This window comes from Triticum dicoccoides, chromosome 4B (genome assembly GCF_002162155.2).
Source record: "Triticum dicoccoides isolate Atlit2015 ecotype Zavitan chromosome 4B, WEW_v2.0, whole genome shotgun sequence".
In the NCBI taxonomy this organism is placed as follows: domain Eukaryota; kingdom Viridiplantae; phylum Streptophyta; class Magnoliopsida; order Poales; family Poaceae; genus Triticum; species Triticum dicoccoides.
Window position 1 is genome coordinate 542,052,976 of NC_041387.1, and position 20,241 is coordinate 542,073,216.

Sequence of the window (20,241 nt, forward strand, 5' to 3'; positions counted from 1 at the left end):
TTCTCGCGCCGTCGTCCCCGGCCACCCACCGCTCTGCACTTGGCCGCGCCTGGCCGTGCCCGGCATCCCCGCTCGGCGCGCGCCGTCTCCGCCCGCCCCGGTGTCGGCCCGGCCGCCTGCCGGCTCCGTGCGCATTGGCCGCCACCGCTGTGGCCGGCTGCAAGTCCAGTAGTGGCCCGCCCCTTTTTCTTTCTATTTCTTTTTTTAAACTGAAGAGTAGGGCCCACCCGCAGGTCAAATACCACCTTTGACCGTGTCCATGTCACTATCCGGTCTGGGTAAACCACTTAGGGTGTTTTTTTGTCTGGTATGAGATTGTTTATGGGGGGGTAAAGGAACCGAAAAATAGACTAGGGGCTAATGCGAACCACCTTCAGGGTAGTAAAATGGACTTTTTTCTATCTAATTCAACTATTCAATTTCTGGTCAATAGTTAAACCTGGCGGTGTTGTAGAACTGCTTATATGTAGGGAATCTATAAGAAAATGAAACCAACTTCTGCTTATTTTATAACTCCCCCAATCAATATTGAACTGGCTGAACCTAATGTGTCTAATCAAGTTTCCGGTGCAAACATACAAGCTCATGTTGTTCTTGAGCCTGAAGTGTGTAACGAACAGAATGTTAATGAAGGATTTGATGCAAACTTTTTACATTCTCCTGGTGATTTACATATAGTGTCTAATGAGGGATTTAATGCAAGCATTTTGCAAGCTCCCATTGAAATACTTAGTGTCTAATGATGATCTGCTATGTTGAGAGAGATAGAGATTTGCAGGAAATGATGACAAGCAAATTATAGTACATTTTCATGGCTTGAGGAAACATCGAGCCATCTACCAGAAAGTCCCCATATCATGACAACCTATCATAAATACTTTTTTAATCTATTGTTTGAAACTATTGGCATGCTGGTTATAGGTGCAATTGCACTTGTATATTTTTGGCCAGAGAACGAAAAATTCAAGCAGGTACAACCCATGCTAGTAGTCCTTGTACACCATGTTGCATTTTGTGTTTTTTGGTGCTTACATCATTTAATGTTTTATAATCTGGAACTACTTTGGATCATTAGCTGATTTTCAAAGTGCATGTAGCTTCACATTTCTCAAGTTATGTTGATTTCCGGAGTGCAAGTGCCTTTGTATTTTTTAAGTTAAATTTTTGCCCCTGTTAACCTGAATTCGTGGATTCTCCACTACACACAAAGCATAGACGCAGGTGAGTACAAATTAAATGAAATGCAGTGACTTACGCTAGCTCGTTGTATAGGCTCACTTCAGCTTTGCTTGCGCTTGGAATGTTTCATGTACAAGTCCATGTTACCACTTGCTTGGATGTGCACGCCTTGTGCTCCTTGCATCCCCCTCTGAATTTTTGACATGGAAAATGGTTTATCAAATGAGAGGAATCGACCATGCTGTTGTACCGGAGGACATGTACTTACAAGGTTATACCGGTGTGCAGGATGTGTACCAGATCCCGTACCGCTGTCATGCTTCACTAAAAACAATGGTTTGCTTCTTTCAGATGATATCTCCAAAAGAAATAAGAGATAAAGTCAGAGTTGCATAGGCGTGTAAGCTAAGAGAGTAGTAAAAGGATATCCAAACATCATCAGAACAACGCATAAGGGAGTGATATGTGGATACCTAGTTCGGGTCGGTGTTTGGGCATGCTCGCCTAGCTAGAGTGTGGGTCACTTCAAAGCCATTGAGGGTGATGCATTGGCGTTGGCTGGCCGTGCATGGATGTAGATCTTGAGCGGAAGCGAAATGCAACGATGCGGTGGACAGGGCCGTTGGTGAAGCCCGAATGGCCTCCGGAGTGGAGGTGCGACGATGTGCTCAGTGAAGTAGCCCCGGTGAGGTAGGAGACAACGTCGGTGAAGCGCACCTGATGTAGTGGAAGTCGGTGTCTATGAGGCACGTCGGTTGCGGTAGCCAATGTTGTCGATGGACCACCTGGTGCGGTGGACGAGGGCGTAGATGAGGTAGCTCTGGTTCAGTGGTGAAGCACGACCATCATCTTCCTCGTTGTCGTCCGACACAGAGATAGGGAAAGAGATGAGACGCGGGGCGACTCAAACTTTGCTTGGGTTGGTGGCATATTAGGGATTTGAGAGCTCTCGGCATGGAATGGGATGGTGGAGAAGGGAGATTTTGCAGGGCTGGAATTGGAGCCACTAGATATTTCAATCCGAAATGTGGAAGCGCAAACTTTTTTTGTTGTCGTTCTTTTTTTGGAGGGCGGGGGGAGGGAGGGGGTGGGTGGCTGGGTGCTAGCGCCCGTACGACACATGCGACCAGCATGACATGACCCGGGTCTGCCTGGTGCGCCTACATTTGAGAATGCAAACCAATCTTCTTTCATTTGTTAACAAATTTCTATGTATTACCATGTCCGTGTTTTCCTTGCAAATAATTAGTCCTTTGAAACGAGATACTATAAATTAATTAATGAGAAGTTGTTTGAATTAGAGTGTGTATCACATAGCGATCTCCAATTCTAATGTGGATTTCGCATTTCACGATATCCACACTACTTTTTTAATACACATTCATATGTATAAGATGAACTCCATGGTAGTGAGAAAACATTGGATGGATTCAAACATATGACCACACACATATAAAATACCACAACAATCGAGTCAATGTCAACTTTTCCAAACCTAGTATGGCACAAATTCAAAATAATCATGGAAGCCATACGCATGGTCCTCCTTCAAATCTTACAATGTACACTAAATTGAAACGTCAATATTAAGTCCAGTACTATCTACATTCAAATGTTGTTTTTAGCCCCACCCCCTCGGCACACACGCTACATACTTCTTGTATCGATCAATCTTCCTCTCCTAACCACCTTACAAAGCTATTTGTTTCCGACACACATTCATTCTTTCTCTCCATGTTTCAATCTCTAACTCTCTCAACTACACATCCCCCGTTTTCCACTCTCTTAACAAATGTATCTCTCTCACACACCCACCGTTGCACTCCATGCGGAGCTCTCTATCTCTCTCTCTCTCTCCCTCCCACCCTCTCTCGCTAGATACATGCATTGCCTATCTAGACCCCCCCTCTAGTGCGCATGCACGTACATTGTATATCTACGTCTCTCTCTCTCAACTGTTTCACTCTTTCTTCTGCACGACATCCCACTCCCGCTCAATCTCCCTCTCTTTATCTAAGTCTCGATTAACCTCACTTTCTATCACACAAAAATGATATATCTCCCTGTTTGGGCCTCGATCGACACACTCTATACTCTTTCACACAATCGACCTCATGGCAACCCATGCTCGCTCAATCTCTCTCTCTCTATGTATGTATGTCTCGATTGACCTTGCTCTTTCTCAGACACAAATGATATATCTCTATGTTTGGGCTCAATTCGACATATTCATATTGTATACTCTCTCATGCACATTGTCTATCTAGGTCACTCTCTCCAACCCGTCTCACTCTTTCGATCGCATGACGACCCACACTCGCTCAATATCTCTCCTTTTAACTATGTATCAATTGACCTTGCTTCCTCCCATGCACAAAATATATCTACATGCATGTGACTGGATAGTCTCTCAAGCTCTCTCTTACAGCCCTCACCCTTCCCAAAAGCTCAATCGGAAAATATCTCTCCACAACATATATATCTTTTCAAAGAATGCCGGACCACACTCACTTTGTCTCTCTATCTATCCATGTCTCGATTGACCTCGCTTTCTCACGCCGTATCTTCCACACATTGAAGCTACCTCTCCATCCCTCATAGAGCCGGAGCTATTTACATTGCATGGGGAACTCCAACCTTGGATAAATTTATGAAGGCATTTATTCCGGTGGGTTTAGATTATATTTTCATAGCATTCGGCCCACAACTACTCCAAACATTGTTGCAACCCTTGCACCTCCCCCAATTGATTTCCATCTGGCTCGGTCACTGCTCTCTCGCACACCCTTTCTCACCTTCCACGTCGCACCATGGTACTTTTGCAAAAAAACTCTATTGTTCTCTTTAATTATTACAAATAAGCTACAAACTACAGATAGCTAGTTCACCTGTAATGGAACAAATTTCAACCCTGTAATTAAAGTGCTACAAACTACACACCAAGGGGCCCACCTGTCATGGTAAAAATTTGGACCCAAATATAAATTAAAAATGAAAAAGGACGACGATCGAACATGCGACCAGGGCCTTCTAGCCGCACGTCAATAGGCAACATAGTAGCAAGATTTGTTGTACCCCCTTTGTTGATATAATGTTTTTATATTACCACAACCTATTTAATGGATACCATGTTTTAATATTAATTTTAGTACATTAGTGGGACCGGCTCGTTAGCACGTACTATTCGCCTTCACTTACTGGTGGGTTCCATGTCTGTTCTCTCTCTCTCTCCTCCCCTTCTACGTTTAGATGCAAGGGCGAACACGAAGAACGTGCAGGCGGTGTTGCCGTTGACCATATCAGGACGTGTTCACAAATTACAACACTAGTTTCATATACTAGTAAAATTATACATGTAACAAGTTTAGGAACAAAAGTGACAGTGACGGACAAGCTAGGCTAGTTGTAGTACTATTTATCTACTACTCTGTAATAATTAAATGCATCGATAAATAGATGTATCGCCTATTGCTCAAACAAGGGGACTGGTCGCGCCCTACAAGTATTTGGAATTGACTTCCCTAAAAAATATTTGGAACTGACGTGGTATTTAATATGAAATATTTGCGATGAGAAGGAATACATGTGGCTTGATGACATTTTATATTTAATTTGATACGGCTCTAGCAGAACATTTAACCAATCAAACCATAGATTTCATTCGGTCTGACTCCGACTTTACATTCATACTATGATCGACTTAAAATAAACAGAAATGATAAATCCCAAACGTTTGGGTTTTAAGCATGGCAATCCGAATGTTTTTCATGGCAAATTTAGATTACGCGGCGGCGACAGTGGCGTCTTGCGGTGGGAAGCGTCTCCTCTGCCGTGCTCTGTGTGTCGTTGGGCCACTAACCGACGGTTATGGCGACAGCAGTGTCTTGCACCATTTTTGGCATAATCCTGGACGTTGGCTCTAGCTTCAAGCAAGGCCAGAATGTTCTAGACTTTGGTCTCTAGGAGTGAGTCAACTAGCAGGAGGAGGCGACTGGCGTTGGTGCAAGGAAGTGGTCGATGGCGGCAATCCATGCCGTTGAGGGGGGCACCAACACTGGTGCGGGGATAGGCGCTGGCAATGGCGCAACGGAGACATTCGTGTGCACGGGCACCGGCACGGGCGTGCGCATTAGTGCACACATAGCCGCATGCGCTGGAAGGTGTACAGGCACCGGCACGGGCGTGCGCGCCAGTGGATGCGCAGGAGCATGCGCTGGCAAGTTCACAGGCACGTGAAAGTCGACGGGGACCTCGTGGAACCCCGTGGCATCAAGCTCGGCGACAATGTGCGGCTCCTAGCCCATCAATGCCATGTCCATGGGAGCTGGCGCATTCGGGGTGATGGGAGATGGAACGGGAGCGGGGCAGGCGCGACATCTTCCTGCAAGGCCAGTTCAAGCTCGTCCCAAAACACCTTATGTTCTTGAGACTTCGGATGGATGACTTCCTCAAGAAACTGGAAGACTAAGGGCTGGCCATCATGATGCGACATGGCGTATGGTTAGGTCAGACTAGTTGGAGGTAGACGACAAGAGAATCAGAGAGAAAGCAAGAAAATTGTAGCGATACCGGGTAGTGCGGGGGTGATTTTAAACTGCGGCACCGGAGTCATTAAAAGTGAGGGCAGTTGGGACGAAGGTGGGCGGCAGAGCCTGGTTAAAAGGATCGCCTCCTGGTGATCCTATGAAGCATCCTGCTCGCACGCCTCCCTGTCAGCCGGTGCAGCGGTCTGCTCGCACGCCTCCCATCGACTCACACGCTTGCTCGTACGGCACCTACCGATGAGAAGCGGGACTCGTGGCGGCACATAAACGCCCATGATTTGAATAGTGAAACCGTTAGCGTGAACGTGACAGGTCTTTGTTCCAAAATACCTGGGCTCTTCGTTTGTGCAAGTTTTCATAAGTAGCTTTTCTCAAATTGAACAAAAACAAATTACGACAACATATTTGTGCCATATCACGAGACCATGCTCAGTTTCACGAATTTCATGTCACTTTCAGATTTTATGGCATTTAAAATCAGGATTTGAAACAATATCATAACCTGCCTGATGAAATAAATTTCAAGAAATACATCTTTACTGTTGTAGATGTTAATATTTCTTAAGAAAGGATTTGGTCAAACATTCTTCTTAGTTAGACTTCAGACAAGTTATATATGCACAGTAAAAGGATAATCTCTCCGTACCAGTGCATTTCCTGATATAGTAACTCTAGTACTAGGCATGAACAATCGGGGCTCAATTCTGTGCTCATCCTGGTGTAGTACTATTAGTACTAGGCAATGGAGTTGACAGGTGACCTTGGGTAGCGACGACCGAAGGAACTGAACCGTGCTCGGCACGGTAGGTAACGTGGTCTAGTTAATAAGCATCCCTCCATTTTTCATCAGTAGTAATTATGGACCGGGGACATGAGGGGAATTTCCTAGGGCTGGAATTCTGGCCGCCAGATATTTTGACTCAAAACACGGAGGCTCGAGTGGAGGCTCGAGTGGTTGGGGTTGGGTAATGTGCGTACCACCAGAAGGACACGAGCCCGGGTCTTTTTTTAGGTTCAACACAAGCCCAGGTCTAGCTGGCACGTTGTTGGGTGCTACCATTCGAGAATAAGAAAGGAATCTTTTAAATTGCCGAATGAATCTATATGTATTACAATGCCCATATTTTCCTTGCAAATAACTGGTCATTCCAAAAGGCACGGTAATTGATTTGTGACGAGTTCTTGAATTAGAGTGAGTTTGTGATATAGTGATCTCAATGTGGATTTCACATTTCATGGTATTGCTAGTAAGTTTTTCATTGCAAATTCAAATTTAAAAGATGAACGGTATGGTGGTGAGAAATTTTTGTATGTATCAAGCATATGACCACACACACACACACACACGAATACCACAACAATCCAGTAAGTATAGTGCATATATTTTTCCAGACCATGCATGTATGACACGAATTCAAAAATACTCCCTCTGTTCCTATATATTTATCTTTTAGAGATTTCAACAAGTGACTACACACGGAGCAAAATGAGTGAATCTACACTCTAAAATATGTCTATATACATACCTATGTGGCAGTCCATTTGAAATGTCTAAAAGGAAAAAATATTTAGGAACAAAGGGAGTAAAATGTAAGCCATGCATGATCCTGAATTCAATATTTAAAATGCATAGTAAACTGAAACATGAATATTAAGTCTAGTACTACATACGTGCAATTGTTGTGTTTAGGTCTCTCCATCGACCCCCGCCCCCACCACACATACTTCATGTCTCGATCGATGTTCATTTTGTTTGTTAATAGAGTTATTGGTATCTAACACACGCGCCTCATTATTTGTCTTCATGTTTCGATCTCCATTTATGTCATTCCCGCCCTCACACTCTCAACAAATGTATTTCCCACACACAACATCGCCGTGCCCTCCATGAAAAACGCGCTCTCTCTCTCAAGACACATGTGTTGCCTTTGTAAAACAGATTCAATGTGCATGCACACACAAAGTCTATCTAGGCCACTCTCTCGGTAACTATCTCCCTCCAACCCTCAGCACAGCTTTGCCGCATGATATATAAGTGTATCTTCTTTAACATTCGAGTGTACACTAGGCCACACTCACTCGATCTCTCCCTCTATAAATGACTCGATTGACCTTGCTTTTTCACGTCGTCGCTCGCACACATAGGCGCTCGCACTACACCTCTTGCATAGGTGGAGCTATGTGCATTTTTGGGGGTAACCCCTCGACCTTAGATAAAATTGTGAAGCTCTTCTTAGGATTGTTTAGATTATACTTTTTGAACATTATATTTTTATCCACCCTCCCAAACACCAATGGGTTGTACACCCCGTCCCCTGGAGAATATCATGTGCCCCCACACCTTAGATGCCATATGATGATACAAGTTCCTTGGAGCTTGTAGATCAAAGATATAACACCTCACAGGATGTCTTAATGTTTTACAGGAAACCTTAATGAGTTTGAGAATTGCATACAATTTGTACAAAAAATACTCAGATGCCCTTGGATCCCAAATCCAACGACCTCTAAGCTCGTATCGCTGTAGCATATAAGATGAGCGAGGACCTCATATTCTCTTGTATGTAAGAATACAATGTGCTACCACACCTTAGATGCTTTGGTGATACAAGCTCTTCGGAGCCATTGGATCTATGATCCAACAACTCCTTGGTGGTTCAAATGTTTTTTTGCAGAAAATCCCCCAAATAGTTCAGGCACTGCTCCCCAGCACAAAGACTACTCATATGCCATTGGATCTTAGATCGAACAACCTCGAAGCTTGTATCACCGTAGCATCCAAGATGCGAGAGCACCTAATGTTTTCTTGCATGGGAGAATATGAGGTGCTCCCACACCGTAGTTTCTATGGTGATATGAGTTCCTGGGAGATCTAACAACTCACAGTAGGAGGTTTGAATGTTTTTGCAGTATAGGCCTCAAAGAGTTTGGGAATTGCGCAGAAAGTACAAGTACTACACATGTGGCATCTGATCATAGATCATACGACCTAGATGCTCATATCACCATAGCGGTTAATTAATCTACGGGGAGCACCTAATATGAGCTATTGGGAGCCGATTGGGAGCCGTTGGATCCAAGATGTAGTGGCACACATGAGGCCTGAATGTTTTATTTGCAAAAAAACCTTGGGCGGTTTGGAAATTGTGGATAATTACAAAGAATACTCCGAAGCCATTGGATCTCAGATCCAACGACGTAAAAACTCATATCACCATAGCATCTAAGCTATGGGGTGCATGTGATATTCTATACCGCTGTCATTTTTGTTCCAAAACTTGCAAAGTACGTGTAACTGGTGCCATAACTTGTCTGACCGCGCAAAGTGTTTGTGCAAAAAAACATCATACAGTGAAATATCGGAACAACACAAGGGGGTCCCACTTGCATTGATCAAATTTGTAACTAAAACTAACAAATCTGAAAGATGAGATTCGAACTGGCAACCTAGACTACAAAGCATACATCGATAGCCTGAAACAACAAAGCTTGCTGGCTTTGTCACATAACTTGGTTTTATACACTATTATGTTGAGTAGAGTAGAGGGAGTGGCTCGTTAACACGTGCATGACCATTGACTCACTTACTGGTGGGTCCCATGTGTGCGATCTCTCTCTCCTCTCCAGCTAGTAACCTTTAGACGCACGGGCACACACGAAGAGCGGCACGAGCTTGCCGTGGTGTTATTACAACTTAAAAATGCTTGGAAAATAGAAGAATCGCCTAAAACAAGAGACGTTGTGGCTGGTCGAGGCAGAGCTAACTAATGGCTCGTGTACGCATCAGTATTTTCCCGAAGAGGAAGGGATAATGCAGCATAACTATGGCAAATATTTCCCACAGTGATGGAACCAAGGTTATTGAACTAGTAGAAGAACTAAGAAACACTATGTAAACGGTACCTGCACACAAAGAACAAATACTTGCAACCCGACGTGTAAGAGGGGTTGTCAATCCCTCTCAGGTAAAAGATAGATTGGTTTGTAGTAGATTGGATAAATAGATCTCACGGAAATGTGAAATAAAATAAATATTGTGAACTAGCATATAAAAGTAGATCTCAAAGCAAATATGATAAATAATAGACCCCGGGGCCGTAGATTTCACTAGTGGCTTCTCTTGAGAAAAATAGCATATGGCGGGAAACCAAATTACTGTTGGGCAATTGGTAGAACTTCAAATAATTATGATGATATCCAGTAAATGATTATTATATAGGCACCACGTCCGAGATTAGTAGACTGACTCCTGCCTGCATCTACTACCGTTACTCCACACATCGACCACTATCCATCATGCATCTAGCGTATTAAGTTGATGGAAAGATGGAGCAATGCAATAAGAATGATGACATGATGCAAACAAGATCTATTCATGTAGGAATAAACCCCATCTTGTTATCCTTAGTGGCAAGATCAGTACGTGTCTTGCTGCCCCTTCTGTCACTGGGAGAGAACACCGCACCACCAAACCCATCACAAAGCACCTCTTCCCATGGCAAGAAAAATCGATCTACTAGGCCTAATTAAACCAAAGATTCGAAGAAGAAATATGAGGCTATAAGTAATCATGCATATAAGAGAACAAAACTCAAATAACTTTCATGGATAAAAACAGATCTGATCATAAACTCAAAGTTCATCGGATCCCAACAAACACACCACAAAAAGAGTTACATCAAATAGATCTCCAAGAGACCATTGTATTGAGAATCAAAATAGAGAGAGGAAGCCATCTACATACTAACTACAGATCCGTAGGTCTACAATGAACTACTCACGCATCATCGAAGAGGTACCAATGAGGATGATGAACCCCTCCATGATGGTGTCTTGATTGGATATGGTGGTTCTAGAACTTGCGATGGCTGTAATTGTGTTTCGTCGACTCCCCTAGGGTTTTTTTGGATTTTCGGGGTATTTATAGATCAAAGAAGCGGTGCGGGAGGTGGCCAAGGTGGGCACAACCAACTAGGGCGCACCTAGGCCCCCGGGCGTGCCCAGGTGGGTTGTGCTCCCCTCAGAGCCCCCTCTGGTCCTTCTTTGGCCGAATAGGTGTCTTTTGGTTCCCAAAAAATCTCCAAAAAGTTTCGTTGCGTTTGGACTTCGATTGGTATTGATTTCCTGTGAAGTAAAAAACAAGCAAAAAACAGCTACTGGCACTGGCACTATGTCAATAGGTTAGTCCTAAAAAATGATATAAAGTTGCTATAAAATGATTGTAAAACATCCAAGAATGATAATATAACTTCATGGAACAATAAAAAATTATAGATACATTGGAGACATATCAGTAACCAGACCTATCCTTCATGGCATGTTAGCATGACAAAGTTGTGTGGCTAGTGGGGTATTTTCAACCGACTGGCTCCCGAGGTCAAACCATAGGTTGTACGTCTGATATAGTATATTTGTACACGCACATTTTTCCTCCATGCCGAGACGTCGCACACCCTACCGCACGGTTTATGGGTCCTCCCAGGTGGTACACGCACATTTTCTTCCATGCCGAGACATGGGATGCCCTACCGCGTGTTTTTTGGGTCCTCCTCGGTCATAGCGTCAAAGCAAGTAACTGATAATATAACAGTATGGAACAATAAAAAAGCATAGATACGTTGGAGACATATAAGCATCCCAAAGCTTACCTACTAGTCCTCGAGTAGGTAAATGATAAAAATAGAATTTTTGATGTGGAATGTTGCCTAACATGTTCATCACATATTCTTTTCTTTTGTAGCATGCACATTTGGACTTTTATATGGTTCAAAGCAATAGTCTAGTTTTGACATGAAGACTTTAGTACTCAACCATATCAACAAGCAACCATGTCTTTCGAAATATCAACACTAAAGCAAGTTATCCCTAGCCCATCATGCTCAATCATTGATCCATTCATGAAACACACCGGCATATTAGCTACATCTAATGCTCAAATACGATCATAATGCCCCTTAGTTGGTGCTTTATAAGAGAAGATGGAGACTCAAATAAAATAAAAAATGCTTAAACTAAATAGAAAGGCCCTTCACAGAGGGAAGTAGGGATTTGTAGAGGTGTCAGAGCTCAGAGCGAAAAAATAGAGATAAAATATTTTAGGTAGCATGCTTTTCCTGTCAACGAAAATATCGAGTAGTTCCCAATACTTTCCATGCTAAATATATCATAGGCGGTTCCTCACAGAATGTAAGTTTATTCCTTTTCCCCCCATACTTTCACATTCCATGGCTAGCCGTATCCATGGGTGCCGTCTGTCGGTGGGAAACGACACCTATGGGATCACAAGAATCCCTACTACGGTTGCGGGGCGCGGGATCGTGAGGAGAGCAGGACTAGCAGACAGCACAAGGGGGATTTTACCGAGGTTTGGGCCGGAAAAATGCGTAAAACCATACAATCCTGCTTTGGTGGATGTATTTAGTGTTCCTGAGCTCTTGAACTAGCTCTGGGTGTTGCCAGGTTCCAAAGAGCCGAATCCCTCCTCGGTGCGCCATGGGCCTCCTTTTGTAGGCGAAAGGGGCTGCCACAGTGGCACACAGGAGGTGGAAAGTGCTACAGTGTTGTGAGCTTATCGCTGGTATTACAGGAAAAAGCGCATTTAATGCGAGGCTTAGGTGTCCCTTCACTTTATCGGGGACGGGAGCGAGGCCCGTCCCGTCCGTCGCCGCTCCTCCTTGCTTCGACACGTGCCCTGGCCAGTGATGCATGCAGTGCCATGTAGGCAGGCAGGCAGCTGAGGTGGCACGGTGGTGGAGCCTCCACGAAGGGCTGCATGTTGCCACGTAGGTGCCTGCCCAGCTGGTTGGGCTGGCAGCTGCATGCGAACGGCGACAGAGACTTGGCTGGCGTGGGCCTGGCAGTGGCCCTGCTGGTGCGCCTGGCGAAGGCCTTGTCGGGTGGCCCGACAAGGGTCTTGCCGCGGCACGCCGTTTTCCCGGCAAGGATCTTGCCGGGGGTCTCGTGGGCTTCCTCGGCAAGAACCTTGCTGAGGATTGTTTCCTTCCTATCCTCATTTGATCTTGGCTATTCTTTGTCTTCACAAAGATCTACATGCCACCACGGAGGTGCCTCCCGAGCCCAGTCCCAATGCGTTTGCTTAGCGTTGGTGGGCTCGAAGGTGGCTCGCTCAGCTAGTGTGGACGAGATGCCCCGGCAAGGGTCTTGCCGGGGCCGCTGAGGCTGCCCCTTGCCGGGGCAACCTGCTTCGCCCGTGTGACCTTTGTGGCCTTGGTCCTTGATGTTGCTTTGTTTGTCTTGTGCCTTCGGCTTCTCTCTGGCTTCCCTCTCTTGCCCTGTTATGCGTGGCCGTGGCGGGTGGCTCTGACTACCCGTGCACAAGTAAAGGGGTCAAAAGCAGAGCCCCTACTTTAGTACACTGACAGGAGCCCCCGGGCTTGCTCCATACATAAGCGCAGCATGTTGTTGGGCCAGGCCCAGAATGGTGCGCGGGCAGTCGGGGTGGATTTTTTACTGCGGTAACTGTTCCGTCCGCTGCGCTTCCCCCACGACCTGCATTGAATGCGCGACGTTGGGGTCATGCGCGCGCATGACGGAAGCATGCTGGCGTCATCTCGTGGTGGACAGTAAAGAGGCGGCTTGCGTGTCTCTTTGAGACCGCAGGGCCGCTGCTCTTTTACTACCCTCGCTTGGGAACCGTCACTCCACGCGTACCACTGCGCCTATCCCTTGTGCCATGTTTGCTGCATGCATGGTGCAGGGCAAATAACAAGCGCGCGGGATGTGGGAAGTCGTGCGCGTGCGCGGGTCGATTCCCACGCACCTTCAATGGAGCGGGGAGGGCGGTCGATGGCCCCGCTTGCAGTCACTTTAACCGGCCGGATTGGCCAAGAGGGGGCGGCCGAGCCTCGCCCCCGCCCCTTTATAAAGAGGGGAGCAGGAGGAACTGTGCCTCTCAATCCTCCATCATCTGCCTCTTCCCGTCCTTGCTCTGTCCTTCTTCCCATCATGGCAAGGGGGCGGGGCGATGCTTCATTGGTGGCGGCGAGGGTTTCGGCTCGACAACGCATCACTCCTCCCTAGAACCTCGTAACGGCGGAGCCGCCCGTTAGAGGGAGGGGCAGGGGGCGAGGTCGAGGCCACCGTGGTGTTCAAGGGAGAGGAGGAGGGGGCGGCAGATCGGCTTCACCTCCGCCAGCGGCCCCTCCTTCGGTGGAGGGCCATGTCTAGGACAACCCTCACGAGTTCTTCATCAGGCTGCGCCAGCCGCCACGCCGTCGTCTTCGCCTCCCAACTCTGTTTGCGCGGGAGATGGAGCAGGATCCACCGCAAGCGTTGCGGCTGCATATGAGGTGTTGTGGGAACAACGACATATGGGCCGATGTCGAGTTCCCCACCCCTCACGTCATGTACCTCCGTCGAGGGTGGAAGACCTTCATCCGTGTTCATAGCTTGACGGAGGGGCTCACTCTCCATTTCAAATTAATGGAGAGTGGCCTCCTCTCCATCAAGATCTTTGGGCACTTTGGGACCCGCGTAAGGTGCTGCATGGAGAGCTCCTCCGATGATGCAGATTCCTCCTCGAGCAAAGGTGACGAGGAGGACAGCGGCAGCAACGACAAGGGTGGCAGGCGGCAGGATGACGGGTCCGACTAGGTGTCGGGCGCCGCACCGGGCGGCACCGGCGACCCCATCATCGTGTCCCCGGCTCCTTGAACTTCTGAAGGTCGCCACCTTGGGCGGCTAGCGTGGGGACGCTGTGGAAGAGGAAGAGGGCGGGCGGTAAGGCCGTCAAGTCAGAGTACGCAGGCACCGATGCCTTCGTAGTGTATTGACAGTCCTGCCACCTCGTCCTCCAGCTTCTTCTGCCGTCATCATCATCATCACTAGCCTCTCTTCGGGGTGGTCACCGAGATGTTTTATTGGTGTCTTCTTCCACTCGTAGCTTGCCTAGGTGCCCCTTTTGCCCTTTTGCCTTCTTGTTCCATTTCGTGAGGAGAGGGACAAGAAAGGGATTACGGGCACCTTATCTCTTTTTAGTCTTGTAAGCCTTCGGGCCTCTGTTAACTTTAGAACTTGTAATCCCGCTGTCCATGTTTTTCATTCCGTATGAACTGTACCTGTACGGGATGTTTTTAATGAAAAGGGATGTTGCCAGGTTTTTCGTTCACGGGGGAAACCCACGACAAGGAATAAATCCTTGTTACTATTTAAGGTAAACGTTTTTCACCCGGCAATAGGCCCTGCCGCCCCCCATCTTGTTCGACCTTTCTCACGCCCCTGGCGGAGGCGGGGAGGCGGGGATGAGATGAGTTCGGGCTCCACGTTCTATCCCCTTGCTGCCGCGACTACGACCAACCTCGGACCCAGGAGATAATCCTTGGGTTCGGAAAGAGGGGAGCATGGAAGCTTGGATATAAAACAAGGTTTCACATACCCCAGTTCATAACGAAATGCATGATAGGGGATAAAGGACTCATCTGGACCTACAGCCCCCGGCAACCTTGGCTCGTCGTGGAGGGATCCTTACATTTTCAGCCCCCGGCAACTCTGGCTTGCCGGGATCGGGGCACCAGTCCGTTCCATTCTTCCAAATAGCTCAAAAGAAATGCTTACGTGTCCTGCGAACCAAAAAGGACAGAGAATAAACAGAAGGATGCATACTCGACCTCTAAGCTTGGGGTTAGCCTCTACCAAGCACTATCAACCCTAACCGAGGAAGAGGCTCAACCTAGCATGCATGCTATAACTTAGGGCGCCAGCGCTTCGTTTATTAGTGCTCAGGGTCTGCGCATGGCTTTACACAAAGGGTTACATGCCTTGCCGGCAAGGCTTGTACAAAAGGGTGGCTTGTCGGGAGGCCCGGCATCCGCGCCTTATGGGTAAAACTTGCGGAGATGCTCGATGTTCCAGGAGTTGCTCACTAGAACGGCATCTTCGGTCTCCAGGCGGACTGCACCAGGCCTCGTGACTCGTGTTACCCGATAAGGGCCTTCCCACTTCGGCGTCAACTTGTTGGAATTCTTGGCCGACTAAATGTGCCGAAGAACAAGGTCGCCTTCCTCAAAGCTCTGGGCATGAACCTTGTGGCTATGGTAGCGGCGCAAGGTTTGCTGGTAGCGTGCTGCTCTCATAGCCGCCCGGAGACGATCTTCCTCAAGGAGCGTTGCGTCATCCTACCGCAGTCGCTCTTGCTCAAGCTCATCATAAGCGAGCACTCGAGGTGACCCGTATATGAGTTCCATGGGGAGAACTGCTTCTGGCCCGTAGACCAGGGCAAAGGGTGTCTGGCCGGTAGCTCAATTTGGCGTTGTCCTGGTCGACCAAAGAACTGCTAGCAACTCATCAATCCAGCGCCTTCCACTCTTGCACAACCTGTCGAAAGTCTTCGTTCTTAAGCCTCGTAGAACTTCAGCATTTGCTCTCTCCACTTGGTCGTTGCTCCGTGGGTGTGCCACGGAAGCAAAATAGACTTTGCTGCCGAGATCCTCAATATATTGCATGAAGGCATGGCTTGTGAACTGCGTGCCATTGTCGGTGATGATCCTGTTGGGCACCCCAAAATGGCAAACTAGTCCCTTGAAGAACTTGATGGCTGACTGCGCCGTCACCTTTCTCACTGCCTCCACCTCTGGCCACTTTGTGGACTTGTCGATGGCAACGTACAAGTACTTAAAGCCCCCGACGGCGTGGGGGAAAGGGCCTAATATGTCGAGCCCCCAGACCAGAAGGGCCAGGAGAGAGGGATGGTTTGAAGGGCTTGGGCTGGTTGGTGAAGCTTCTTTGAATGGAACTGCACGCTTCACACTTGGTTACTAGTGCCGTCACATCCTCGAGGGCGGTGGGCCTGAAGAAGCCTTGCCGGAAAGCCTTGCTGGCAAGGGCCCTTGACCCTATGTGGGAACCACAGATACCTCCATGTATCTCCGCCAACAGCTCTAGTCCTTCTTCTCGGGAGATGCACTTCAATTTCACCACATTTGGTCTCGTTCTGTACAATGCACCGTCAACGAATTGATATAGAGCAGACCGGCGGGCTACTCTTTCTGCTTCTTCCCGCTCCTGAGGAAGCTCTTCTACTTGGAGGAATCGGACAATGTGTTGTGCCCATGCCAGAGCCTGTGGCTCGACAGCAAGGACTAAAGGCATCTCTTCTGCCGCGGGAGCGGTCGTCTCTACGGCCAAGACCTGAGGTCCTGTCGGAGTCGGCTGTCCCGTTGCAGGATCGGCATCCGCGGCAACATCTTCACCGGCAGCTCCAGGGAGCTCGGTGGGGAAGTACTTGCCGGAGCCTAGCTTCCTCCATTTGTTCTGTCTGGCTAATGGTTCGATGGATGGTTTAGTCAGTTGAAGCACAAAAGTACCTGGTTCCACAGGTAGCTTGAGGGCAGCGCACTTTGACAGGTTGTCGGCGATGTCGTTCTCTGTTCAAGGGACGTGCTTCGCTTGTATACCGTCAAAATGCTCCTCCAACTTCCTCACTTCATCCACGTAAGCTTCCATCAACGGTCTTTGGTAATCTTTGTTGATCTGCCTGACGACAAGTTGCGAGTCGCCCCAGACGATAAGCTTTTTGACTCCGAGGTCCACCGCGATCCTGAGACCGGCAAGCAAACCCTCGTACTCGGCGGTGTTGTTGGTCGACATCTCCCCGGCAAAATGCATTTGGAGGACGTACTTGAGGTGCTCTCCGGTGGGTGTGATAAGAAGTACACCGGCACCGGCGCCTTGCAGCGAAAAAGCCCCATCAAAGTACATGATCCAGTTGCAGCTCATTTCCTTGCCGGGGAGAGTGGTCTCCTGTACCTCTTCGTCGGGCGTTGAGGTCCATTCTGCAACAAACTCCGCCAAGACTCTGCTCTGAATCGTCGAGGTACTCTCGAACTTCAAGCCAAAACTTGACAGCTCCAGGGCCCATTCCATGATCCTTCCTATTGCATCTGGGTTATGCAGTATCCGTTCCAACGGAAGGCGGGTAACCATGATGATCTCGTGCACTTGGAAGTAGTGGCGCAGCTTCCTCGAGGCCATAAGGAGGCCGAAGAGCAATTTTTGCACACCTGAATACCTCGACCTAGCCCCCTGCAAGAGGGAGCTGACGAAGTAAACCGGGTGCTACACCATCTTCTTCCTTTGCACCACTTCACCTGGGCACGCGGGTCCTGTCGTACTGGCGTCAGCCCTGCCAGGGTCAAGCCTTGGCGGGGACTCAGTCTTGTCGGGACCGAGCCTTTCCGGGGAGGGTTTTGACCCGCCAACTGTTGAATCTACCGCTGCTAATATCTCTTTGTCGACCTCTCTCTGCGCCACTAATGCGGCGCTAACCACTTGATTTGTTGCTGCTAGGTATAGGAGCAACAGCTCTTGTGGTTTAGGCGCAACCAGCACCGGGGCAGAGGAGAGGTACCTCTTCAAATCTTGCAACGCCGCCTCGGCCTCTGGGGTCCACTCCACTTGGCCCGTTTTCTTTAAGATCTTGAAAAATGGGAGGCCATGCTCCACGGATTTGGAGATGAATCTGCTCATGACGGCAACGTAGCCAGTGAGCCGACGCACATCCTTGATCCGTCTGGGTTCCTCAATCTACTCGATAGCCTTAATCTTGTCCGGGTTTGCCTCAATCCTGCGTTGTGACACAAAGAACCTGAGAAGCTTGCCGGACAGGACACCAAAGACACACTTCTCAGGGTTCAATTTGAGGTTGATCTTGCGCAGGTTCCCAAATGTTTCCTCCAGATCCCGCACAAGTGTTACCTTGTCCTTGGTTTTGACCACTATGTCATCCATATAAGCTTCCATATTTCTATGTAGCTGGGGTTCAAAATCAATTTGGACTACTCTTGCAAAGGTAGAGCCAGTACTCTTCAACCTGAAAGGCATCCGTAAAAAGCAATACGTACCACATGGGGCGATGAATGTTGTCTTTTCTTCGTCCTCTTTTGTCATGAAGATCTGGTGGTATCCTGAGTAGGCGTAGAGGAACGATAACAGGTTACACCCAGCCGTGGAGTCAACAATCTGGTCGATGCATGGTAACGAGAAGGGATCCTTTGGACAAGCCTTATTGATGTCTGTGTAATCAATACACAGCCTCCACTTCCCGTTTGCCTTGCGCACCACTACCGGATTGGCCAACCACGTCGGATGGAGTAATCCTCTTACCAAGCCAGCCGCCTCTAGCTTCCTGATTTCTTCCGTGATGAACTCCTGCCTCTCCAGAGCTTGCTTCCTGACCTTCTGCTTGATGGGCCGCGCATGAGGACAAACAACAAGATGGTGCTCAATCACTTCCCTAGGAACACCGGGGATGTCGGAGGCTTGCCACGCAAACACATCAACATTCACCCGCAGGAAAGTGACGAGCTCGCTTTCCTAATTGCCGTCGAGGGTGGAGCTTATGGTAAAAGCCCCACCCGTGCCGTCCTCCTTGACGGGCACCTTCTTGGTCTCCGGTGGCGCAGCTCTGGACTTCTTGCTCTTGCCGGCGGAGCCCTCTGGCACGTCCTCAACGGCAGGACAACACCCCGAAGAGGTTCGTTTGCCGGAGTGGGCGCGAGGGGTCTCACCGGTCTTCTTCCCTCCCAGGGCTCCATCGGCAAGAGCAGGTGCCTTAGCGGTAGCTGCTACAACTGCTCCCCAGTAGAGTTGGTCGGCGCAAATCAACGCATCTTTCTTGTCGAAAGGGACGGTGATGATGTTCATCGGCCCGTGCATCTTCAACATGTTGTAGGCGTAGTGTGAAGCCACCATGAACTTGGCTAGTGCCGGGCGGCCGAGGATCCCATTGTAAGGCAAGGGGATCTCGGCTACATCAAAAACAATCCTCTCCGTCCTATGGTTCAACTCACCCCCGAAGGTCACGGGCAGCGTGACCTTTCCTTTTGGCTAGCTCCTTCCTTGTATAACCCCTTGGAACATGCCCGTCTCCTCGAGGTCTCCATCAGAGATTTGCAGCCTTTTGACCACAACAGGCGAGATCAAGTTCAGGCCGGCCCTGCCGTCAACCAACATCTTTGTCACCTTGAGGTTGCGGATTGTTGGTGAAACCAACAATGGCAAGCACCCGAATGCAGTAGTGCGGTCAGGGTGGTCCTCGGTGTCAAAGATGATGGGCGTGCTGGACCATTTCAGCGGCTTCCGTGCGTCGAACGACGGCTCCACCGCCGTGATCTCACGCGCCCACTGCTTGAGTTGGCGGTGGGACATATGCAGCGAGGTGCCACCATCGACGCACATGGCCTCTGTGGCCTTCTGAAACTCGTGGTCACCGGACTCGTTGTCCTCGTCGTGATCATTGTCTTCTTGCTTCTTGTCGCGGCCCCGGGCGGGCCTCTCATGCTGACTATCTTTGCCGTGGCGGCCTCCTTGGCCGCCACGTTTCTTGCCGGACCCTTCGGCACCATCTTGGCCCTTCTCCTTGTCCCACCGCTCATACTCGGCCTTCTGCTTCTCAGCGAGCAACTCTACTTGCCGACAGTTTTGGAGGTCATGGACCTTGGTGCGATGGATCTTGCAATACTGCTTGTCAGAGCCTCCTAGCTTGTTGGCGGCCGCCAATGCA